The sequence below is a fragment of the Larus michahellis genome, chromosome 5 (genome assembly GCF_964199755.1).
Source record: "Larus michahellis chromosome 5, bLarMic1.1, whole genome shotgun sequence".
Taxonomy (NCBI): domain Eukaryota; kingdom Metazoa; phylum Chordata; class Aves; order Charadriiformes; family Laridae; genus Larus; species Larus michahellis.
Window position 1 is genome coordinate 6,975,569 of NC_133900.1, and position 26,573 is coordinate 7,002,141.

Here is a 26,573-nt window from a genome sequence, read left to right on the forward strand (position 1 = left end):
ACCACGCCTCCCTTTCCCTTCTTCAGGGATCAGAAGCACCAAAATAGAGTGAGGCACACTTCTTCCACAATTCCTTTCCTGGCTGAAACCAGGAAACCCTGGAAATCTCACAGGAAAGACCTTTTCCAACAGCAGAGCTTTAGGTATGCGTCAAGCAAGTGGAGAGTTTTGGATAATTATCTGTCCCTTGACCAGATTTCCCTAGCTATTCATTGAACGACACTGTGTGTTTCTGATCACTGATTAATACATACAGTTTATTTTGACTTTCATTTTTGCTAAACTTCTCATAAAGCACAATATTCAGAAATGCTTAAGAAACCGAGGAGCCTGAGACTTCTGCAAATGGGACCTAGGTGTTTGATTTTTATTTTTTTATGAAAAGCCTCAGATTAGTTTTTGAAGATTTTTAGCTCGTCTGTATGCAGATCAATGCCTAGCGTGGTTTTCAGAAAATAGCTAGGGAACTAAACTTGTTCAGAAATGTTTTTCTTACTGGCTAGTTTGTTCTGAAGTCCTAAGGAAATCTTCTGGAAAGTTATTTATATCAATAGCTATCACACCACTGAAGTCATCCAATCTAATCATCCCCAGAGAGCTGCAACAATGGGAATTATAAATAGCAAAAATATCCTGGATATCGCCTCCACTATTTTAAAAACACTGGTCATACAGACTAGTAACTAAGAAGCAATCTCAAGGACATGAGCCCTCATTGAATGTCAGAATACGTGCACATTTGTCATTGCCAAGTGGTGTTCCTACAGGCCAGATGCTTTTTTCTGAGCAAAAATCCGTTGAACGCAACAAAGGTGTCATGATAGTTCATGTAGTCTCTGCCTGGCTCTTAGTTTCTCTCTCATCATCGTACAGGTAGCAGCAGCTAGAGGAACAACTGTAACGGTGTTGATGGATGGCCTGGAAGTACAACAGTTAAGACAAGCTTAGAAATAGTTAGAATAGTTAGAAAGCACTATCCTAGCTTCTGAATAAAAGGAAGATTGCATTCAAGTAGCTGTTTATTCTGAGACCATTAGTAGATGAATGAAATTTTGCCGTCGTCTTCATTGCAATTTAAGAGGCTGACTTTGCCAAGGTCTCTATGTTTGTTTTATAACTTTGTAAGTTCAAATCCAAAGTGCTTCAGATAGCAGAACGTGCATTATTTCAGTAATATATAAGCATGTTTTTAATTCTTCGGTGAAATTACACACTTGCCCTCTCTGGCAAGGCAGGGTATCTTAGCCCCTTTTCGCTGCTTTTGGGGTTTACAGTCTTCATCAGTTCCTCCAAAGACAGCTAAAAGTAACCAAAGATCTCCCTACATGTAGTTCCTCGTTTATTTATCGTAAGTAATAAAAAATAATAAATACATTTATTTCTAATTTTTTTTGTCAGATGACATTGAGGTAGACCTAACTCCATAACGTGTTAAAAAATAATTACCAACGCCACTTCTGAGGGTATGAACAAAGTCGTTTTACACCAAACTAAGAAAGCACACAACACAACCTAGAGTGCCAGAAAGTACTTTGTGGCACTTGCAAAACACGACCACTATTCTGTAAGGGATGGGGCTTTCTTTCTTTAGGGAAACAGAAGGGAGTTTTTTAATAGTTTAATAACTGCCAGACAAATTGGCTACACGCTGGGAAGTATTCTGGAAAAAGTTAAGCAAAATTAACAACTTTAAAAGCATTGAATGCACTTTCCAGAATGTCTTTTCTCTATCTTTAAAAATGACCTACAAACATTTTTTCCTATCTTCCAATAGCACCCAGGTAGTTAATAAATAAACACTACACACAATATATGCAGTTCCACCACTGGAACCCACTTATGAAGTCCTGCAGCATCCAGTTCTGTTCAAGGATCTTGTCTGTCTAACAGGGTGCCTTTTATTAGAAAGAAACGTAACGCACACACCTTGACCCTTCCCTTTGAGTCTTTAGGTGACCTTTAAAAGGTGAGCACATTGTGATACTGACAGTTCAGTCTGACCAATTCTTTCGTTACACATTTTAGTTTTCAAATATGTCAAACTTCAACCATCCAGGTTGAAATTTCTTCGTCTTGGACTCTGGACTTTATTTTTTTTTTAAAGTTTGATAGGAAATATTTCAGCCATTTTTGGAACAAACTTAGTGAAGCGTGATTTTGCCAACACTCATATTTTTCATCTGTTTTCTGAAGAACCCTAATGATTTATAACAGGAGCTTGAAATCTGGCAGTGCGACAACCCTCAAGTTAGAATGGTATCTTTTTTGTCCCCGGGAAAATCCATTCTTAATCAACTGGATTAAGAGTTACAGAAAAATCCCAGTTGGTATTTACAAAACAAACCGGTACATTTTGATTTTCCGAATGTTTCAACAGGAACATGCAAGCCCTGAAGCCTGCGGAGCCCCTTGTCCTGAGCAGGCACTACAGCTCCGAAGGTACAGCTCAGGAGAACTTTAGTTCTTGAACACAACTCTTGTTTTCTTACAGCAAAACCATGACATCAATAGAAAAAAAGTATAATGAAAAAGTTAACAAGAAAGAAAAAGTAATTAGAAGTTAGTTGGGTATCAAACACTCTTAACACTATTTATCCACTGTAAGACAGCATTAGAGCCATTTAAGCTCAGCCCGTGTAATAATTTCCCTTGAATTTAAGGGCTTGTTCTTCAGTTGTTGTAACTCAGCTCTATTAATATCAGTGGAGTTACATTCGTTTGCCCTGACTAATATTCTTTATTTAAGCAGTCAAGCAAATAAAATCGCTTTTCCTGTGCTTTTAAAGTCATTCCTAAATACTATCTGAAAGGCTCCTTCAGTGCACTAAAACCCCCAAACGCAGCACCCCGATGCTGGGTGCAGCCCTGAGCTGGCCACGCATTCCAAACAGCGGGTCAACAGGAGTTTCACGAGGGTACCCAAGGTCACTCCTTCCTCACAGCGACTTCAGAGGGAGGGGAAAGAGGGTTTGAAAAAACATTCCAGATTTCAGCAGAGTTTTCCTAGCTGTGCAGACACAGAAGTCACTGCAATGTCCAGAGGGACAGCCTTAGCAAGCCTGTGACCTCCTATGACAAACCGGACCATGGCATTTCAGAAGGGATTTGCTCAGGATTGTTAAACACGTGCCAAAAAGAGAAGCACTTCTTGGATTTTTTCAATCGAGTAGCACTATATTTGGACTGGAAACAGCCTGTGGATGAGCAGGAATAACCATTAGAAGGCAAGTGAAAAGTTTCAAGCAGATACTACAGTCAAGGAAGAAACAACTTGAACGTATCTTGGCAAGTTTCCATACTGACTCAAGCAACACTTTTTCCCATGACATCAGATTCAAAGCGAACAATATATTATAGTCCATATGTTGATTAAAGAAAACCCAAGCACTGCAGAGGCATGCACCAGCCTACCGAACACCGACTGAGCAAAAGCTGGACTGCTTGCAAGCCACGGAAGTTAATCAAACAAATAAAAAGCCCCAAGTTTTCAGGATAAGGAGCCTGGGTAAGACTTCTCAGCAAGACGAGGTTGGGAATACCGAGGTAAGATTGAAAGCAAACTGCCTGGATAGAACTTATACAAGTCTAAGTAGACGACAAATGCATTAAGGGAACAGTGCTTTGAATATGCCTCAGTCATAAGGCTCAGAAAACTGTGAGGTTTGTTGCAGATAATGTGCTTAGAGAACCTGAACTTCTCTACCTACCTGAAGTCGTGTGGCATTTGCCTGAGAAATTCGGGCTACGGAGTGGTTTGCAGTCAGAGTTCAGAAGATCTTTTGGCAGATTAAACATGTTCCCAGTAAGACGATGCTGAGGGCAAACATGCAAGAGAAATATATAAATGCTGTTTTCACAGGAGTAATGCTGCCTTCTTAGAACTGACTGTATTTTAAGGGAAGAAAGCTAGAATGCAGGCCTCATGACATGCCAGCACAATTTCTCAAGAACAGTTAATAAATCACACCATTTAGCAACTTAAAATGACATGGTACGTTTTAAACTTCGAAAGAAAAGCAAAACCACGTTCTACGGGAGAAGGAGGTACTTGCTAAGCATAGCATGTTGATACTGTTTCCAAAAGAATCGGTAATTGCACGCTGACTTTACCATGGCCTGATAACAGTAGTGCTTACTGCATACAGCTGATGTCACTGCGATATTTGATCAGACCTTGACTTATCTGCTCCATCGACCCCGTGTAATAAGAATCAGGAGGCCAGCATTGTTCTTCCTCACAGAATTTAATAAGTCAAAATTAGAAAGGAGCCCTGTCAAATGAGGACAAGTTTGACTAGGAGGATAAAATAGGCAGGTTACTAAATTTCAATTGTGTTTTAGCAAAACGATCTAAGCTCATAGGATTAACAGCCACAGGAAATCATGTCATAAGATGTTGTATTATTGTCACTGTAAGGTTAAAGTGGAAGAACCTAGGTTTATAGAGGTATTAAGGGTAGGTATTAAGAAAATAACATTTATTTTGTTTGTACAGTACTGAACACATTCACAAGAAACACCTTGTTCATTAGCCAGACTTCTGAAAACTCATTTCAATTATAGATATTTTTTTTTCCTATTCCAATAGATATATTTGAAGGAGGGGTCTTCTAGTTTTGTGCATCCATCTCCATTTCCTTATACTGTTTCCAAACACTTCAGTCCAGGAATGACTTTTGTTAACGTCAGACTACACAGGGAAAATCTCAGCTAAAGCAATATCTATGTAAACATATTTGGCAACCATAATTCTGTGCCGTTCAGTTTGGATCTCTGCTGCCATTTCCTTCTAGACTCTTGTCTCTAAAAATATCTAGATAACAGCAGACTTAATTCATCCCAGGTACTGTCAAGAAAAGAGGCACAGAAGTGTGTTGCTTCCGAGCAGCGGCAATCCTTCTGAGACAGCCGCAACAGCAAGCACTTACCTACAAAGAAGATCCTGAAGACCCTTAGTATTAATGATCACCTCCCACATCTTTATGTGCTTTATTGTACATTTGCCACAGTTATTTGGAACATACGATGTTTTGAAAGTTGAATATTAGTGCCAGTTGTGTGTTAACATCCGCATATTGCTCTTACTCTGATCTTCAGTGCCTAATTCCTGAGAGAAAACTTTTAATATTGTTTTTTCCACATATCTCACAACTCTGCTTTGCAGGAAGTAATGGTGATGTATTGGCCAAATTTGTTGCATAAAGATCACAAGGGTTTTGAGGAGGAAGAATTTCACATCTTTATAAGACAGTTGGATTAAGTATGGTCTAGGTCCAATCTGAAACAACGGGTGTAGAAATTAAGTACCTGCTGTCATTCCATGCTGACGTGCAAGTTACACAGCATATAGTGCATGTGAATGCTTCTTTACAACTCTAAAATAAGTCATAACACTGGGTGTTTAAGAGCTTAACTTAAGATACAGTTAACAGTTACTTGGCTTACACTCATCAGTTTGAAAGTCTATCCTGTAGGTTCAAGAAACTCTAGAAGGAAAAAAAAAAATCGAGTAGGTCTAGTAGCCTTAACTAATCCTTATGAGGTCATTAACGTTAAGCTGAGGAAAGCAAATACGGGTAGTTTGACAACTATCAGGCACGTTAGTTATCTTCCAGCCCTTGCTCCTGGTTTTAAGCTGAGGCTGTACATTCCGTGCAGAAGGAGGGAGTGCCGCGAGGTATGACTGGGAAGAAACACTCTGAACCTGATGACAGGCGTTTTTGTGTAAGACTAAGTAGCTATTTGTGCTTTCAACAGTGCTACACTTCCCATCTTCGGTGCCTAATTCCTCACGTACAGGCAGAGGATACAGCGGTAGAGACGGACGCGGTGCAGTGTAAGATTGCAGGGAGTAACACTGTGTCCACTCCTTGGGAAAAACCTGCCTTTACAAAGCCGTACGTGATTAAGTAACTAGGATCTTGATGAGGGTCAATATAGGCACTGATGTCACTACTGCAAACACTTTGTGGGAGCTTTTCCTATATTCATATTTTAAACTCAGGCAAGTAACATCTGCTTATGTAACAGCGAATTGTTTAAATCATAGCAAGAGCTTTTTTCATTATTCACTTAATCAGCACAAATCACCCCAGTATCTATTTCACTGGATGCATGCAAGGCACCATCTCTGCAACTTTGTTTTGCTTTTAGTAGTCATGCCACCAGCAAGTACAACACACCAGCTAGGCAAATCATAGTTTCCACATTTTACCTAACTGTTCCATGAAACTCACTTTAGTGTAACGTGCCAGCATTTTTTTTAATAGAAAAAACAGATATTTTCACATTTAGTCTCTTAGCATATTCTATACACATAATTGCTTTTGAGATTGTATTTATTCTAGCATGTGAGAAGCTATTGAATGGCATAGTAGACTATCATGAAGTGCTGGGCAAAAAAATGTTCTGCTGGACTGACCCAGCTGTCGAACATGGCTTTTCAAAAGTCTCGAAAACTGTGCTACATCTTACTTTTCGTGCACCTCAGCAGTTCTTCGTTCTGGCTGGAAGTGTAAACTATGAAATGACTGTTCTTGCAGTATGCAGAGTTTGGCCATAGCCAAGAAATCCTGGAATTGTAATTGTGTGTTCTTTGGGGTATATTCAATGTTAAACTAAATCTCCAAATGTTTCTTGGCTCACCCACCATTAACTGGACCTTGAACTTACCATTTGTATTCAATGGCGGGGCCCTAACGCTGCCATCTGTTTTTACAAATGTTTTCCATTGCCTCTGCATAGCTGACAGAACATGAGGCATATTAGGAGAAGGTTAAGTTCTCTTTCTGAACCACCAAGAATTCCTTGAGTCCTTGGACATCTCATCAGAACATAGCTAAGCAGCTAATTGTGAGTCTGTTTGTAAAGGATTTTAGTTTGTCACGAGCTACAGGTCTTAAAATCTTTCTAGATCCTTATCACTTGTTCTCTGAGCACCTGCCTACTCTTCATTCCTTCAGGGCAAAAATCTTTACTGAGCGGAAAATCATAGCTGGAGACATTCTGCCAAAAAAAGAAACGCCGGTATCACTTCTGTCTTCTGCACTTTGTTTTAAATACAGAGCACAAACCAGTTATAACTCTGCACGTTAAAGAAGAGCAGTTGTGCAAAGTTGGGTTTTTTTATTAAAACCAGCAATCCATAAACAGACTTTTAGGAACAGGGCTTTATCTTTCTCACAGGAAAGCCAAAGGAAGACTACCTGTTTAGAGTCGTTAGGTACAACTTTAATAGCTTCGGTACAATAGGAAAGCGACATCTCTGAACTGAATATTCAGTGCCAATGAGCTCTTATTTAGCCTGCAAGAGGTTTTGATAATCAGGTGTATTTTTAATAGTACTTTCATAGCAGAAAAGCATTAAAAGTACTTGCTTCTTAAAAGCTAAGCATGTACAGCAGCTTCATTTCAGTGTAACTTCACAGAATGGCTGAGGTTGGAAGGAACTTCTGGAGGTCATCTGGTCCAGCCTCCCTGCTCAAGCAGGGCCAGCTAAAGCCCAAGACCACATCCAGCTGGCTTTTGAACAGCTCCAAGGATGGAGACCCCACAACCGCTCTGGGCAACCTCTGCCAGTGCTTGGTCACCCTCACAGTAAAAAAGTGTTTCTGATGTTCACAGGGACCCTCCTGTGTTTCCGTTGGTTTCAGTTGTGGTCATACTGTACGTGCAGCCCTGTATCACACCATACATGCACCAGAAGCCTGTCTGAAGGATCCAGAGATATTCCCAGCCTTAGCCTGGCAATCACTTACCCTGCCAGGGCACAACAGAAAGGTTTTGATCTTTCCAGATGCATCAGTTGCTCCTGTGCCATCCTATGCTCTATGAAGAATTTTAATAGTTTCCAGATGCTGGCTCCTAGGGTGCTGACACAACTGTTGTACAATTATAGTATCATAAAACAATATTATGAGAAGGATCAGAAACACAGAAGAGTTTTACAGCATTTGGAAACTTTAGCTGACAAGAACAAAATACAATGCTGCTTGTAACACTTCACTTGTTCAGCGTTGCTGCCTAGGAGCCAGCAAGGCTTGGGTACTATTTCTTTGAAGCCTTTTACATCAACAAACAGTCAGACTGGTTCTCACATTATTAGTTTTGTCACTCATGAGGAGGAGAAAAGGGTATATAGGCTTTGTGTAACTGCAAAACTACTTCTACCCATAGAGGTTACTGGAGCTCTTCTTTAAACACCATTTGACTATAGCGTGGCAGCTAGATGAGGTATTAGCTCCATGAATTTAAGAAACTCTAGGCATCGTTTACAGTTTTCCTATAGTCTAGTATCAGTTTCCTGCAGAAGCACTTTCTCCCATTATTCTACATGAGTACGGACATTTGTCCGGATCAGATTTGTACTGCAGAACCACAACAGCACAACTGAAGCGTCCCTTTTGACAGAAAGTAATCTGTGAATTTACGATGTAATTTCTAGCATTAGTTACTATTTCTGAAATACTATGCAATTAAGTAATATAATGATTAAATATTAGTAAGTAGATCTTGTTAAAAATGATAAAAACATTTAACATAAAACATTGAAACTTCATTTTCTCTTTCCCTGTACTTAAACAGATCGGTTTCCTTTCTGAAATGCACAATTCTTCATATTTGCATTTCCTATTTGTCTTCACTTTCAAGACACAATCAGAGAGCAGAAGTAGTACATAAAACTAAAAAACTGATCATATAACTTATTTTTTTAACCATTATCAGATTAAATAAATCTTTCTTTACACAAATGAAAGACAGGCAGAAGTACACGTATAATTTAGAATTTTAAAAGTACGCCAACATTAGTATTTTAAGACTTGAGACAGACCTAAAGAGGATTGAGTCAAGCTTCTCGTAGCGTATCTGGAAGACATGAGACCCTGGAAAGCTTGGCATTTTTCAGAGATATTTTAAATATAAAGACAAATGTAAAAAGGAGTTCTGCAGACCCCCTATTTAGAAACTGTTCCTTCATCTGTGAAAGCAGAGACAACTCTGTTCGTATAAATTACAATAAAAGCAGCCAGATGATTTGTGGGTTTATCTTGTATTTAAGAAGGTGACCATGTAACAACCAGTAAACACACATCAAGAGAAGAGGAGGGAAGCCCAGTGATATTAACCATAAAACATTTAAAGGGCAAAACTAAGAAGAAATATTATTTGATCTGTTTTAGCCCATCTGACATTTTTATATCCACATTTAACTAACAGGTCATTAATATCCGTGCAAATGTAAGCAAGGACATTTTGAGCCGAGATGTCTTGTTCAAAGTTATAAAACCTTTATTCACACTCAGCTTGTACATCAAACATTTCATAACTTGGCAGCCCTAAACAAACACTCGGAGAGCCACCAGTCCAACGGCACAGAACGGAATCAGTCAGCATCTGTTCACAAAATTCTTACACCACTATGAAAAAAAAAACCCCACAAACAATCACCATTTAAGTTTTTTTCTGAGAGAAGCCTGGCTACATGGGGGGGGGGGGGGAATCAGATAGCAAGCTGTGTGCAATAGGGGCTTTTAGTTTTCCCTTTTTGCCTTCTACATAGAAGGGATTCCTCGCAACTGAAGTTCTTTTGCAGATTATAACTTCCTAAAGAGCCACAAGAGAATTTATTCATCCAAGTTCTCTTAATTCAGTTCTGTTCTATTCTGAAACATTCTTAAACGCTAAGATCAGCAGAGAGCAGGAACGCGTGTCGAAAGACATGCTGTTTTTCATTCAGAAGATAAGAGATATCACTTTTCCAAGTTAGCTATTTTCGATTTCTCCGAAATTCTCAGCTTACCACTTAAGACCGTGATTTCTGCAACTGAATTTCTTTGAGCAAACTGTGCTTTACCATGTGCCATATAAACCAGTATGTAATACAAAACAAAGCAGAATAAAATACTAAGCAGAATAGTATTTTTAATACAGTTTTTCTCTCATTTTCTTGTCAAATTTAAGAGGAAAACCTATTTGAGATGAACCTTTTTAAAAAATGGAATCACAAACGGAATTACACCTTCCCAACTCCAAAGAAATCCATTTGCTTCATGGCTTTAAATTTGTAAAGAATTTTTCTGTAAGATTTGGGTTTAGGCGTGACTGAAGTTGCCATTCTCACAATGGATCCTCACCAGTCTAATAACATCAGTGTTCCCAAATAAACGCTATGCTAAATTTTCAAGAATGGTTTCATTGACTTTGAGGTCCTCGGAGCTCTGATTTTAATAGTTTTTGATTCTATAAACAACAAGAGAATGGATCAGGTGTAGTAGTGAGTCTCATTCTGAACTGGGCTTCAACTGAAATGATTACGGTTTCTCTTACGTCTTTCCCATGGGATGAGAATGATCCTATAGTACGTTAACCTCATAGAATTGAATGCTTTGCTAGCAAAGTCCCAGTGTTTTCAGAAGCAAGTACAATTTAAGTAAATACCGCATTTTTCAAAATTCGAGATTATTCCTAAAGGTCTTTAGCAAAATAAGCAAATACATATATTACTATAAAATATACTCTATATACACAGAATTATTTTAATACAGTGCTAGATCAGCAATAATTCAAAGAAAAGAGTATGTAATGAAGAAACTGATAGGAGATATAGCCCAGGCTTCAGAATGACTAGCTGAATCAACAATGTGACTAACGGTCTGAATTTCAGCTGACAGCACATCTTTGCAAAGCACCGCTATAAAGATGACTACTCAGGGAAGGCAAACCAGTGACTTATTCTGTCAAAAGCATCCCTGAGTGTAAACAGAAGCAGAGAGTATCCAATGCACGTGAAAATACAATTGGTTGTCTGGGCCTACAGCAGTCCCTGCCCGTGGATCAGGCTGTGGGTTGAGCGTGCTCTTTATGAGCTCATCTTTCCACAACTCCAAAATATGCAGCGCACTGATTATAGTTGTGGTCATTTAGTTCAGCGAGTATTATTCAGGGTCAAACACTTTAAAGGAACATGGAGACAGCCACGGCTATCAGAAAAGTCTGATTTTAATTACAGAACGTCACTGTTAAAATTAACTAACATCCGCATCAGATTGCTTTGGGTCCATAACACGTATCATAATATTTCTTTAAGTGGTATGCTGTCTTCAACAAACTGAGTTTATCATACGTGATGTCTTTAGCAGTAATTAAACTTTCAAGAGTGATTACAAGTGCCACTTGTCTATGCATTTTCTCTGTGTTAAATACTAAATAAAACCGATTCGCTTCAGACAATTCCTGGGGCTAAGTTTCTGGAAGTCTATTTTAGGATCGTTGTTCAATTTATTACTAATCCCACTACCAGGGATCTGCACTGGGTTCTAGAACACGGGGACTTCAAAGGCAGACCCCCTACGCACCCCCTTTGATTTAGGCAATTATACAGTGGTAATTACTAAGAATTTAATTACTGTTCTGATGATGCATATAACTGGAGTGGAATACACTCCCCCCAGACCTTTTCTGGGAACAGAAAACATGGATGAGAAGCAAATTCTTGAGCCATTAGACCCGATCTCTGCTATGACAAGCACCATATCATCTAACCTCTCGGAGCACTCAAACTCCACCGTGGAAGTAGCTCGCTTTGACATCCTTGAGTCAAATGAAAAAAGGCTTTCCCTGCTTCAAAAATTAAGAGCCCCTTCTAATTAGCAGTCTGAAATGGCTTTAAGTCACCAAGAATTTGTTGGTGTGTCAATGCTATCGCTTACCTTAATTAATCTCTTCTCATTAGCATTTACCTTCTTATGTAATATGTAAGACTGTCTTCTATTTTGCTAGCCTAAATAAAACAAGTTTCCCCATCTTCTCTTATGTGTCAGATCAGCTGACAGATTCGGCCAAACTATCTTTAATTTTTTTTTTGTTTTTCTTATTTTCACTTCCCTGCCATATATTCAGGATAAGTTTTGTCGGAAAGTCTGCGGCAGGACTTTTTTCTGTGGTACATGGCACAGTCTAACCAGGTAACCAGTCCTACCTAGGAAGAAAGAACTGCACACCTTCTCAAAATACATATTCCCTATGGTTTAGGCCAGAACTCTAAGGCAAGCCACGCAATAACACATACTTAATACTTGTTTCACTGGTCAGCTCATTTACACATTTATTGTAGCCAGCCATGTTTACCGAACCACCGTCCTTTGGCTTTCAAGGTTCTCCGTTCTCTTCAGGCCGCTGAAAAACCACACAAGGCCACAAACAGAAAACGCTGGCGATTCTAAGAGAAGAACAACTTTTGCAGTTCTGTCCCCAAGCTTCCTTTGTCTCTCCTTATTCACTAAATGGCTTCTGTTTGTTTGGGTTGGGTTTCTGCCATAGAAACCATCTAGTAGTTCTTCATTTGCTATCCACCTTCCTTATCCCTTCTTAGCCAAATATGGTTCCTTTACTACCATGGAGCAGTACCCAGACTTCTGTTTCTAACTGAAACCCTTGAATTCAGAATAATATTAATAAGTCAAAGATGAAAATAAAGTCACCCTCCTTCCCTCACAGAATTTATCATTTCTTACTCTGAAAACTGTTGCCCCCCATTCCTACTGCTGTTCTTGAAGACAGCCCTGCAGAAGAGTGTTCAGCACCAAGCGATGAGCTCATTGTAAGAGCTGCTTTCAACAAAATTTCCACCTCCATATGGCATGTGAATTATAACCTTCTATCATGGACTTAACAAGCCATGGGCTGCTCTTAATTGTCACTTCCAGGTTTCCATGTTGTTTATAAGCCACTAATAAAACCTGCTGCTGTTCTTACTCACAAATTAGAAAATTCTAATTTTTAAGGATACACTTCGCACCCTATTTTCCTTCTCCCTCTTATTAAATTCCTGCCTTGGCTTTCTCCTGTTCACCAGAAATAGGTCAAATCTTGATATTTTATTGAGATTTTCTTCGTATCTTTTTCAGGCAAAGTTCTTCAGGGGAAGAACTATAGGCCAAATACCTTCTGCTGTATCTGCTCTTGTTACTGAGAAAACAACTTGTCCTCTTCGTGTTTATTATGGCAGCGTCTCTGGTGAATAATACGTAAACAGAATGCATACAATATGAAAATGCATTTAATATTTTATTCTATTTTAGCTGCCTGTTAGATACCCTTACCCCAACCAGTAATTTATAATCATGTGCGAGAGGCAGCTTCCTGAATTCGCATAGTTTAGAAACAGCAAGGCAGAAGCAACATGCTGAAGGTAATTATGGGTGGGGGTTTTTTAAAAACAACATTAGAGGAGAGCTTAGTGGATCAGTGCAGCGTCTGCAAAATTCTGCCCATTAGTAATTGCAAAGCCTTCAGATGAGGCCCTGAAGAACATAAGCTGCATTAATTCCACTTAATTAGAGAGTTCTTATCAAATTAGTTGTCAGATAATTGTAAAGCAGACATTGGTGTTGGGGCTTCCAGAGTTGCTTGAGAAATTTTAGGGTACATAAACCAAACGCTACTGGAATTGCCAGAAAGAAGGCACTCGCGTCAGCACAGTTTCCAGCCCAGGACTCCTCTGCTTCCCCATCAGCCCCTCACGCCCCAGCAGGCACTCGCAGGGCGTCAGAGGGTGAAGCTGTGCAGACCGCCAATCACCACATTCTCCCCCCCACAGCAGGCATTCGGAAGAACAGACCAGGGTCATGCTTCATAACCGCAATCTATAGATGGGCTCTCCAAAGAAGTTACTTTAACCTCAAGGCCATAATCGCAGCTGTAAAACATCTACATGGCCTGGAGAGAAGGATCCCTCCTTCAGCCTCCAAGGCATTTCCCAGCACAAAGTGCAGCTGTTTGGGGTTTGTGCTGGGAGTAATGTGGAATTACAGCTTTTAAAATCCTGCACTTTTTATAGTTAATTGGAAGCTAAATCTGATTGGAACTCAACCGCAGAGAGGTGAGATAAACCAGAAATGTGGTTTGCATGCTTCCTCTAGATACACATCAAAGGGAAACCCAAACAGAAAAGGCTATTCTTTGCATTTATAATTGGCACTAGTAATAGGCTTTATACAAGAGATTTAAATTCCCTAGGAAGAGGCATGTTCTCTTATACGTGCCTCTAACTGAAAGAAAAAATAACCCGATAATGCGAGCTGAAAGCAGGTAATGCAATAAAAGTTATTGAACAGTTCTGTGTAACTGAACAGTTACGCAGATGGCTGGCGTTGCCCGTGATCCCTTCAGATTGACTAGAAAGTAGAAGAGACCGGCATATTCAGAGCAAATTCCATCAGCACAGTCTGGCGGCTCCCGGAGGGACAAACAGGCGGTGTCACTTGCCGGCTCTACACCAAGAGCCACAAGCTCTGCTCAGGCCTCACTCTCCTGACCTACACATCAGAAAAGAGTTATCCTGGCTCCAGGGTAGAGTACACACCATGGAACTGGATCCCTGAGTTCCAAGTAGCTCTTTAAGCCTCCAACTGCATAGTAATTCTCTTCCTCAGAACATTAATTGTGCTTAAAGGACAAATTTCACATGCATGCTTGTGAGATTCCAGCATACTATAACCATGTGTGCAAAGTGGAAAGAAAAATCCCAGTAAAGTTACTTTCCAGGCTCTCTTCCTCTTGGTTTCCGGGCTACTAGAGTAACTCCTGCTTTGCCTTTAGAGATCTCTTCCCTGACTCCATGCACTAATACAGGAGCAAGATGGAACTATGTGTAAATTGCATATTAAGATGTATGCACAGTACATCCGCTTAATCACTCGTTAGCTTCCTGAACTATATTTTCCTTGCCATGTGAAAAGCAATTATTTTTTATCTGTTTTCTTGATTAAATAATTCATAGAAAATGCTGTGTTCTTCCAGTGTTTTGGAATGGGTATTTTGGGGTAAGAAAGTATTATGTTGGATTTACTGTACTTTGATACTTCTGTCTCAGTTACTCAAGATCAAACCCAAATTCCCCCTGCCCAGAGGGAGGGGAGGAAAAAAAAACAAAACAGTAAGCTAAGGTTACGTTGTACAAACAGTATTTACATTTGGATATTATCAAATCCCACCATCAGCAAAACAACCAATCAGTAAAAGCTATTAACCAAATTCAATATTTTCTGTTGATTAAATCAGCTGTTCTGCCTTTTGTTTCCATACGCTGGATGACATTATGTGCCTATTGAATTAGTGTTGTGGGCCTTAAGTTACGGCATTTTATTCCTGATGTGCCTCTGGTCTCTAGGATAGTTTGAAACAACTTCATGCAGAACGGTGTAGCGTAGGTTTTGGCGTATTTTCCATAATAGTACACGGTAATTTGAGCCACAGATTTTCATGCCTACGGGAGATGTTGCTGAGGACAAAGGGAGTTGTGAGCGTACCATACACGGCCCTGAGTCTTCAACAACAAGCACAACAGTTGCATTTTTTCCCACCACTAAACAAATACAAATATATAACCGACGCAACATGCTTATATAAATTATGGATTAGCTGTATTAGTTATAGGTTACAAATGTGTTGAATATTCAAAATGTTACCCATTCTGTAGTATGGTTAGCAGGATTTCTGTTTTATTGGATTTCTCTGATATAGTGTTCATTTCATTTAAGAGGAACATCTCTTAGAGCTGCTCTTCTGGCAAAGGCAACTCCTTCAGCAATCTTTTGTTTCTAGACATATTGGGTCAGCTTGTCTCGAAGGTCAGTCTTGCAAACCCTTTTGGGGCCTGGGGAAAGCAGCGCGCTCTTTCTGTTGGACAGTTGAAGCAGATAACTAACGCATTTCTCGAAGTTTTTTTGGTCATTTAACTCTTTCCTTTTACATACTGAATTTTTGCTTAAATATTTTCCTGACGTGAGCAGGCCTTCAACATGCAACACAGGGTAAGACCTGTCCTTAGCAGCTAGAATTTTCAGTTTCACCTCCCATTCAGATTTTCACACAGGTAGCTTTAGCAACTACTCTGGTAACACTTATCAAAACTTCTGAAAAAAAACACAACACCATACCAGCCAATATACAGGGGTTCCCCAAAAGTCTCATTCCTTGTCTCGGTCACTGGAGCGAGGCTCCTTTGAAAATCTGGCCCTAAAGTTATCAGTTGCCTGACTCTCTCAGATGTTTGGACTCCGTATGCCATCCAAATGGCATACAGCAGAAGTAATCCTGATTTCAAAGGAAAGCAGAGCTGAAAGGTCAAACAAAGCTAAGCTATGTGGCCTCAAGCCTTTCTTCTTCCAAAGGAGTGGCTAATGACTTGTTCTTTGGGAAGACTGGAAAGAGATCAAATACGAAGGCATGATTAAGAGAAGAAAAATCTTCCGCATCAATTACAGCTTCCATGCTTTTGGCTAGAAGCCACAACGCAGGTTCCAGGGGCAGCCCAGTGACTTTTCAATGGCCTTATGCTCTACAGGGTCAGAAGGATGGATGCATGCTACCCGGTTGCTGTTTTATAAGCTTGAAAAGAGAGAAGTCAGATGGGCAGGCTGCCTCAGAAATTCTGTTGGAACATAACTGGCACTAAAAGTTTTCCCAGAAGAAAGCGATTCAGGTTTCAAAGTTTTCTGAGATTGAGGACTGAATGCAAACTATGTTCCTCTCTCGCTCCCCATCACTGCTGTCTCCAGTGCCATCACGGCTTCACAAAAACCTTCAAAACACAGCAAATTAGAATAAAGCAACAAATTTCACCACACTATAAAGCACGATGCTCTGCATGCTCTCATTTGCCAAGCCTACTGTTTCCCAACACTAGTTAGCACGCTCTTACCTTTCTATTTGTCTCCTACTTTTTTGGCTGGTACAGGTAGAATTGCTGACATCCATCCCAGTCGTGTTCAGGGAGGTCTCCAAAGTGAGAACCTGTGCATTTACTGATGGTTGGCCAATAACTTGGAGAGTTTCAAATCCTGACAATGCTTTAAGTAATGCCAGGTGAGTGAGAAACATACAGATCTTTGGTTAGGGCATGAGAATTCCAGTCGGAGAAAAGATACACAAGCAAAAGGGATTACATTGTGATGCTTTCAGAGCTGCAGTAATATATATACCTCTGAATAAAAACAGGAATTTGAGGAGGAACCATTACACTTGCAACTGCACTTAACAAGCTTGTTCCACAAAAGTCAGAGAGATGATCTGATCTCATTTATGTGATAAAAAGTGAATTGGAATTGCCCATGCCTTTTTCTGCAGAAAGTTGGAAAGAAGTTGGACCAAACAGGGTTTGAAGCTTGCCAAGCCCTTTCCGTTTTCTCACTTACTGGCTGCTACAGCTGGGATCAGCACCACATTAAAGAAGAGTTGAGCCAACGTGGATCTTTCGGGTTCACTAGTAGTAATTAGATCTGTGAGCATGAATATATATCGAAAGATCTGAAACCCAAATGGCTGCTTCTTGATGTATTACTGTTTACTGTCTCAAGAGCCCTCTTCATATCTCATGTAAAACTATGTATTGCGTTCAGACTGAACCCCAGGATAAGTTTCTTGTCTTCCCACTTCACCCCCGTTGAAGTGATTTGGCCGGGTTACGCAGTAATCCGAAGGATATGATCTACAGATGTCAGAAATCGCATTGATTTACCTAAGTGGTAAACTGCCAGCACGGCCAAGATGACACACATCTTCGACTAAATGGCTAGGGTTGGGTTTTCCCCTTCAAGTAGACAACCAAAAATACAGTTTGCCTTAGCAGAATTGAAGAGGCTTACAAGTGGAATTTCCTTTTGGATTTCCTTATTTCCTTACAAGAGGACTAATACATTATTTCTCAATTACATTTTGCATTTTGGCATAGTTTAACAGACCGGGAGGACAGCAAAATCGTTAAAAATGTAAATGGTCCCGTGAGAGACGAATACAGCAGGCAACAATCAGAACATGGACGTGACTGCAGCTCTTTGCTTTGTTTTGAAAGCAAAAGTTTCAGTCAGAAATAATTGGAAAATGGATACTGAGAGATCGAACAGCCAGCGGGAAGACTCCTAACTAGGATAAACAACACAATACAGTCAATAGTTGGCACGTTCCACTATTTCTCTATCCGCATGAAGAATCAAGTACTGATTACTTCTAACATACAGCACGTTTTACAGTGTAGCTCCAGGTTTGGTGGTTTTATTTCCACCTGTGAGGAAGCGGGGCACCAGCACACGCTGACGTGCTACACACACACACACAAGTAGTGCCGCATACAACTAGGAGGCGTAGCAAATCGGACCCCTCCCCACCATGTGCTCTTCAATAAGAAAATGAATAAGGACTATTTCTACAAAACAGCATCAGAGGACCAAAGCAAAGCCAAAAAAAAATAAAGTCTCCTGTAACATCTTTGAAAGATTGTTTCCAAAATGAGGAAACATTTTACAAGTTAAACTTCAAGTGAAAAGTGAAAATACTATCCAGTCGTATTGGAAGCTCTTACCTTTAACGTTTAAAGCAAAAGGCAAAAGAACACTTTCAAATTTAAGCTGAGATACAAATTTGTTTTGTGACTTTGAGTAATGTCTTGTCCTCTTTGTGCCTCTGTCAGCCCAGCTGGAAAGTGTAGTAATAAATTAAGAAACACAAAAAATAAAAAACAGGTCTTCAATGAGATCCAGATGCTTTGTTAAACTCCTGTTCTCCTTAAACACCTTCCAAAGCATAGCTGAGTAGAAATAGGTCTGACAGCTGAATTGTAAGCACACATCTGAAACTGTAGAATTGTCTTTATCCGTTTTCCAACAATTAGAAGTCACCATACCTCTTCAGGGACTGGAACCAAATTAGGTTCTCCTATCCATCATAAAGATAATTACAACAGAACTGCACTGATGCCACCTCAAGATTAAAGGATCATATACTTTATGATTCTCTGTTTATACAGTAACTTATTGTGTGGTTTACCTTGGCTAGGCAACGTGCTTGCGGAGACTGCTCCTTATTATATGAAATTCAATCTTTTAACTGTAACCATGTCCTTTTTCTGGCTTCTAACTCCCTGCCCTTTTTGAACTTTGTATGGGGTTTTCTCATTTTTACCTGTTAAGATCACGTCACTTTAGTAAAGAAAGTACGTTTTTATTGCACATACGTACAAAATCATGATTGGACCTGAACCTGAGCGTGCAAGAAAACACGCTCATTAAAGTGTCGTTATCTCAAGGTGGTTTAGTCAGAGCTTTAACTGAATACGCTTTTGTTTCTGCCCAAAGAAATAAGCAGAAAATGGGAGAAAACTATAGGACTGATCACATAACTAAAGACCGATACCACAACGGACACGGAAGAAGTTAAATTTGCATGAACATCTACAACACTGCTGGCTTTGTGTCTGTAGTGTTTATCTTTGCTACGGCAACGTTCTTATTAGTACGATTTTTATAACACACATTTGCAGCACATACTACCAAACACTACACCTCACACAGAACATGGCTGTCAGTTCTGTTGACTCAGATTGCCCCGTTAGGAACTAAAAGCGGTGAAAGAAGTGAAGATGACAACCTGGGGCTGCTTCCGAAGTAGTTTCTTCTTAGATGTTAAGGAAACACCTATGAAGCCCTTATTGCTGTTGAAGTAGCATTCTGCTACTAATGAGACTGCTTCAGTTTAAGTGTGAGACCTACAGAGCAATGCCTTACTAGAAACGTATAAATTGTTCCCAGACCATCCATTAAAATGAAGATTTCCTAATGTCTACCTTTGTGCAAACTGGGACAACTGCTGCTGAGCACAGCCGGCATTCCTGAGGGTTATCTTCATGCCTCAATAGGAAAAAAATCCTGGTAGTGTATTTTTACCCCTTTTCTTTGTAAATGTTACAACCACAGGATAGGGCAGGAGAAAATCTTTTTCTCTAAACTCATTCTTAATTTATTGACAGCTCTTTGCTAGGTAAGCAGAGGACCCACATGCTCTTATTTCTCATTGCTGGAACCAGTATACATCGACTTGAGCAGATTTAATCTCAGCATAACCGGACCGGATAACTGGCGTTTTCTTAAACAAAAAAAAGCCATCATCACTTCAATAGATTGTCAGGCTCACAGCTGAAACAACAGAACGTGGTAGCTTGCCAAAGGACACGGGGAATGTTAAAACATACTACAGATGACATTGCTAAGTGGCAGTGGGGCACCTGGCAAAGGCAAGTGCAAAGGCAAAGGCAAAAAAAAAGGCAACCAAGGGAAGGAAAACTGATTTATACCGACTGGGTCTTAAATGAATCTGCAGTCACTGTCAGTAAGCAGAGGTCTCTCAGAAGCCCCAAGGCACGGTGCCGGTCGCTTCATAGGAATATGGCTTCTCACATCCAGTTCCCAGTGTTGCTGCAGATGGTCCCTGCGTGTCTCCAGCTCCAAGGTCACATCTCATTGCCACCTAGTGGCTAAGAAATACAATATGTTCGACCTTTAGTCGGGGGTGTAAATAGTTTCGGGAGGGTATTTTTTTTTGAATTTATTCTTTTCAGATCAGTCCCTTACCATAACATTGTATGCGAATGCAGTAAATGCCCACACCAGCATCTTTAACTTTCATTGGGTTGTGAACATGACTGAAAACATTCTTTCTCCCAAAGTCAAAAAAGTTGTAAGACACAAAACCAGCCAAGCCAGCAGTTAGATTTCTGTTTATTAGAAATGACTCGCACAGCGTGCTGCTAAAGCAGTTCCCCAATTCTGAATCAATCTGAAATCACTCAGAGATAAGAAATGCTAGAGGGCATTACTCCTATGAGGAAACCCCTGAAAGTTTTATCACAGCAGTCAGGCAGACTTTGAGACGTGAGAAAGATGTGTGGTACAGACGATTAAAGTGCACATAGATGGAGAGTTGCTACTTGCGCTGATACTGCTTTTGCCTTGAGGCGAAGGCACGTGGTTCTTCTCTTCTGGCTGCACGATGTGATACAATTACGAAATACTGGACTTCCGGGAATACTGGAAGTTAAACCAGTGAATGTTAATTGGAGAAAAGGTGTCCTTGGTGCATGTATAAGCTTCCAACTTAAGAATGACATGGAGCTCAGTGCAACAACCTGAAGTCGGATGTGTATCTCAGCAGTTGCCTGATGCCTATGTTTTATTATAAAGAAAAATGCTAGTGATTATTCAAAAGAAGTTTGCAGGCATTTACTTTGAGACTTTCATCTCTGCTCTGCATATGGTTCACTAACTTAAAGTGCAAGAAGAAAACTGGTTCAAGCTGAAAACAAGCTCCGTTTTTATAATAGCATGAACCTCCACCCCTATAATCCAATATAGCTTTCTTACAGTAGCATAAAAAAATCACGTCATACCCTTTTGCGTCTTGATTTTGCAAGCTTGCCTGCCCCTAACCCATCCCATCAGAACAGGGCAGCTGAATCATTGCGGCCAGACGATTGCCAGTTGAGATGCCAAAAGAAATGGCGCTTTAGAAGACAAAGCCAGCTGTGAATACTGAGCTGTGCAAGTGCCCACAGGAAAGAATAAAATCATAGGCTTGACCTTGCTCCACCCATTCATTTTGGGCAGAACTTGCCTATTAAAGTTAGTGGGTTTGCCCTCAGTTTCAAGAGCACGAAGCTAGATCATCTTGACCAGAGCCTTTGATATCAGTAAAGTTATGCCTAATTTACCCCAGCATAACCAGAATTAGAATCTAGCCCAAGGGTAAAAACATCTTTTAAATTACCCAGACTAGTCCTCCCCCATGCAGGCCTGTAGCTGCGCCACAGCAGCCGTTCTCCTCATACCACCTGTTCCTGGGACCTGGAGTATTTCATTGTTTCCTTCTAACCACAGCGTAGGAGAGATTCTCAGGGTCATAGTTAATCATGGGCCTTTGCTCGGTGACAGGAACCTTTCTCCGAGCCTGCTCATTTATCTGCGTTCTCTTCTAATTGCATACATCTACAGCTGGGCAGAACCAGAGAAACCCACTGGGCAGGGTAACCCACATTTGCTCTGAGTCTGGAAAGTCAATGGGTAGTTCTGAAGTAAAAAAATATGTGAAGAAAATACAAGTTGTATATACTGTAGTGTTCTTTAAAAACAGGATTCTCCCTCCCCAGGCCAGAGGAACTAATGTAAGTCAAACTGTTCAGGGAAGGAGACAGTTTATTCGTGACAGAAAGGGTGACGAGGAAGTAGGAGCAGAAGAAACTAGATCAAGCGAACAGAAAGCAAGTTCGTGATTGCATTTGGCTGCCGAAATACCTTCCCATATCTCCCTCTCCTGACCTTTAGTAAATTATATCCCACGCTGTTCTTTCTCCCTGCGGAGCCGTACTGAACATTTACTTTCCTCTGGCTTAAAGCACGAGTTCAATACAGGGAAGGCAAGCAAGCTGAAAAAGGGTTTTCAGAAATAGGCTGGCAGATTCACAATCACTGGTCACGGCACTAGAATCTCTAGCAAGGCTTTTCCGAGGCTGTCTGGGAGCCGAACTGAGCACGTTTCCCTGTGGCTCCTACCGAGAGGCACCGAACAAGCTGTGAAACCCCAGGTCTCGGACACCAAGAGCACGACTGCAAAAGGCCACAAGCATCCTGCTCTAATGTCGACATTAGCCCTGCTTGGAGCAGAGGAATGGGACTAAATGACTTCCTGAAATCCCTTCCAACATAAATATCCAGAGATACTACTAACATCTTTAAAATTTCACCCTTTTTTTTAAAAAAAACCATCAGTTAAATACAGGAACAAAACCTCTCCAGAAATCAGCTGTGCACTATTAAAAAGCATGCTGTAATAAAACCTTTAAGTGAGTCTTAAGTGACTATTAAACACATAATAACGCACCTTCCTACAGACAGCAATGAAATGGAGTCCTAAACACTACCGTCAGAACAGAATAATTTTGTATACATGCCTTGAAAACTCATTATTAAAATAAAAACAAAAGACATTTGTCCACCATACATAGGCTGCCATATGAAGAACTCATTCCCACATTTCTACTACAGACTGGCTTAATTGAGCTGAAAGGAACCCTGTGCTTAGGAAAGCAGAATGAGATATAAAGCTTCTTGAAAGTCGCTAGAGATAAGGGAGTGAAACTTACCTGAACTTTCACTACTTTACCAGTTTGTACTAGACCAGCCTTAACTTCTTACCTGGGATTAGGCCTTTCCACAACCCTTTCTGTCATTGCAGGTCACGTCCCTGCCACGTAGGACTGGCTGCAGCAGCTCAGAGGCAAAAAAACCCAACACCTCCCAAGCGCGTCAGCTAACCTGGCCGTACCCCCACAGAGCTGCTAACCTGGGGACTAGAGAGAGATGAGCTTTACAGTTAATCTAAATTACAGGCACGTGCTAGGTATCCTTACAGCCAGCACTAACCCCTCTATCGGAACCCTGCCCAGAGCCGGAGCGCTTTAAGCCAGGACTGCAAATGGGCTGCTATGGAACGATCTACATCATGAGGGGATTCTTCCCTCGTTGGAGAATTTGGAAGTAGTCGTTTAAGCCAGTTGGTGTTTGTTGTGCATAAAGCAAAGCAGCATTTATGCAGGAAATCAATCATAGACTTGCTCGCGTTCTCCACTAGGCTTTGTCCATTAATCTGTACTTGCAGCAGAAACTCTGTAAGTCACATTGGTGACTGAGACAGTCATTGTGAAAGCCTGATAAGAGAGAGCTGGAAAGCGCGCAAGCAATGATAAAGAAAACAAATCAAGGTTATGGCGTCACAAAAGGAACTTTGTCTGCTTGGCCAGAAAACAGGCTTTCTTTACAATACTACTTCCTCATTGTCTAGCAAGAGTTTTGTACTACTAATTGTAAAAGTTGCAAACAAACCATAATCCTATCGCAATTTTGTCTATCAAGCAAAGATCACCACTTCATATGTGCAAATGTGTCGTTCACATAAGTGTAAGTTAGTGATGCCCAGCTCGGTGCTAGGGAACAAGCGAAGTAGTAGAGGTGCTGCAGCACCATGTGGAAGACAAAACTGTTTCGTTATATGTACAGTACTGAGCAGCAAACTTTATGATAAGACATAAAACCAATTACATGTTATCAATGCAATGCTAAGAAACAATCCACCCAAAGCCAAAGCCATCGCGCTGCCTTCCTGGGAATTTCTGCCTGAAGTTTATGCTTGCCGTGAGGCCAACACAGAGGCTGTGCCGATGAGAACTGTTGCTAGACGGTTCTGGCTGGTTGGACAGTTTGCTTTGCTGCTCCAGCCTGATTAGTTCTGCTTTATCCTCACTGCCTACTCCCCTGTACAGGCCGATCACGGTGGTCTGTTGGACATTCGTACTCCAGTAATACATTGTCATAATAATAGAAGATTGCATGTTTGAATCTGCATATGTTATCTCCATCTCCAACTGGCACAGATGGGCACTGGTAGATTTAGCTATAATGTTTTAAGGCGTTACTACTCTCAGCTGTCCACTCACCTCTTTCCAGAGATGATCGCTCCGTGGCCAACATGTACCAGTCCTGCAGCTTCTGTTATTCACAGGTTGGCAAATTTAACTGCAATGATTCACTTCTGTAACTCCTGCAAGGTAACTTCTGCAGAAAGATGAGGTAGACACCTGAGAGTGGGAACATAATAAATCATATGCCTTAATGTGACAGAACTCATCCGTCACAGCCAGAAAGGCCAATATTTCAGTGACAGAGATTTCAGATGTACACCCCAAACAAAGAAAAGTTCCTTCTGACATGAAGCTACATAAAATCTAAGAACAAGTTCTTCCTGTTTTCTATTTGATCAGTAGACATATCAGACTTCTTTTTTTCCGTGTGGTGTTTCTGTTATAGGTCTACACGAAAAGTGAGGCCACATCACCCTCCATTTCAAGCACCTTGATGTTCTTCCTATGCTACAAGTCGAACTGGCCCTAACACAGTAAATAACTATTTCCAGCGTTGCTGCTTTCTCTATATCCTGCCCAAATGCAATGACATCACGGCAACGGTTCCAGGCACTCCAGAGATGATGGGAAAGTATAAACAGTGCTCCATCTGCAGTTCATTTGCTATTGCTATAAAAAAAAAAGAGCAAAACAAGCCTTTGACTGATGGTTGGTTTCCACAGTTCGGTGGCAACAGCTTTGCAAATGAACTATTTCAGGCAAGAGCTGGTGGCAGTTATTTGATAAAATGCAGCAGTTCTGATAATACGTAGATTTTTTTTTTTAACACGGACTTTGTAAATGATAGTGTTCAAGGACAAACTTGTCAGGTCAAATTTGACCCAGGTGCTGAACGTGTAAAAGCTGAGAGGTAGAGATCGCTGCAGGAAAGATTAATGACACCATTAACATGAATATGTGGAGCTACATAGCTGTGCACAGAGGGAAAGTTTTGTCTGGAGGCAGAGTAAATGGAGTCTGGGTCTGCTCTAGGGATATTTTTGTTCCTTTTGTGTACAGAAATATTTTATCTCAGAGTTATTCAAATATACTTGAGTTCCTCTAAGCAAGCTTTAAAAATGAATCTTTTTTTTAATTTTACCTGATGAATCAGTTACAAGGTAGAATCAGCACAGGTTTGCATCAAAATATACTCTGTTTAATATTATCCAGCTACCCTGAACTGAAAGCGAAAAATTCTCATAATAATATGCGCAGCTGCTCCCTGTAATAGAACATGTTTTTCATGCCGCTGCAATGCAACCTGTGTGATATTTTTAATTATTATCGTTCCAAATGCGTAAAGTTGAGCTCTGATTCTCCTGAGAAAAAACATTTTATAGTTCATCAGATGTGAAGTACTAATGTGTAAAGAACACAGGTCTTGTGTCAAACACTAAGAAGACTTTAAGCAGTTGGGGACTATATTCTTACCTTGTGAAATCAGCCAAGACTCTTCTGATGTCATCACTTCACTCATTCACATTGGCTGAAGAGATGGCATCTGAGGGCAGAGAGAAGGGGCAAGAAGACCAGTTGATCTCGTTGCCTGCTGCGCTGAGTAACTAGAGGGGTCTTCCACCTCATTCCAGGTGACAGCTCTTAATAGACAGGGGACCGCAGTCTCTACTTGTCCTCTTTCGAAGCTCTGGGCACCCCTGTCTGATGTTTAGCTTGCTGATGTCAGAGTCTTGTCCCAGCATTCAAAATTGTTAAGTATCTGTAAGCAAAGCCAGATGGTCTTTGCATTTGTAGGCACTTGATAAACAGTTGGTGAAATTCAGCACTTCAGACAAAGCTCGGTATCACTTGGCCCAAGTTCTCGGCTTCTCAGGGTACAGTAACACCACCTCGGTGTCACTACAGGCCTCTGCAGTTTCAAAGTTTCACAAAGAAACTGCCTTCTGCAAGGGCAAAACTTTTTTTTTCCCCTGACTTCAGTTCATCCTTCACTTGCAGCTGGTCCAGTCCCTGCCAATACTGTGAGGTGAAATTCGGAGATCTGCTAAGAGATTTTAGCTCATCTTCCTGCCATTCAACAATTTCAGTTTCAGGGACGTTAGGCCCAAGAAGCAATTTTGGAGGAAACTGGATTGTGAGAACGTGACCCAGATGTCCCCAAGTTCAATGAAAAACTCACTGAATTCACACTGAGCTCTTCTTCAGGCTTGCCTGTGTTTCCAGAGGTGGATAAATAATTCAGTCGAACATAAACATAATCGGTTTTGAAATCTCCTGAAGAAAGGAGCCAGTCTTTTTCCCTGATCGCCCCCTGGGTCTCATTTTGTTTGAG

General features: G+C 40.6%; 1 protein-coding gene and 1 long non-coding RNA gene across 3 annotated transcripts in view; one reads left to right on the top strand and one right to left on the bottom strand.

The window, feature by feature from the left end:
• The window catches only part of PDE5A (phosphodiesterase 5A), a 148,192-nt gene that overhangs the window by 16,324 nt on the left and 105,295 nt on the right, over positions 1–26,573 (top strand). Inside the window, exon 1 of one of the 2 annotated variants that reach the window (XM_074588468.1) lies at positions 3,014–3,543. The exons of the other annotated variant lie outside the window; for it this stretch is intronic. The gene's annotated coding sequence lies outside the window, so the exon portion shown is untranslated. Of the gene's footprint in view, positions 1–3,013; positions 3,544–26,573 lie in introns of those variants that run through there. 2 annotated transcript variants of the gene reach the window in all.
• On the bottom strand, positions 427–24,588 carry LOC141743689 (uncharacterized). The gene is made up of 3 exons (XR_012587167.1): positions 24,317–24,588; positions 3,708–3,813; positions 427–918 (listed from the first exon to the last, which is right to left on the bottom strand). It is a non-coding gene; the product is annotated as an uncharacterized LOC141743689 (long non-coding RNA).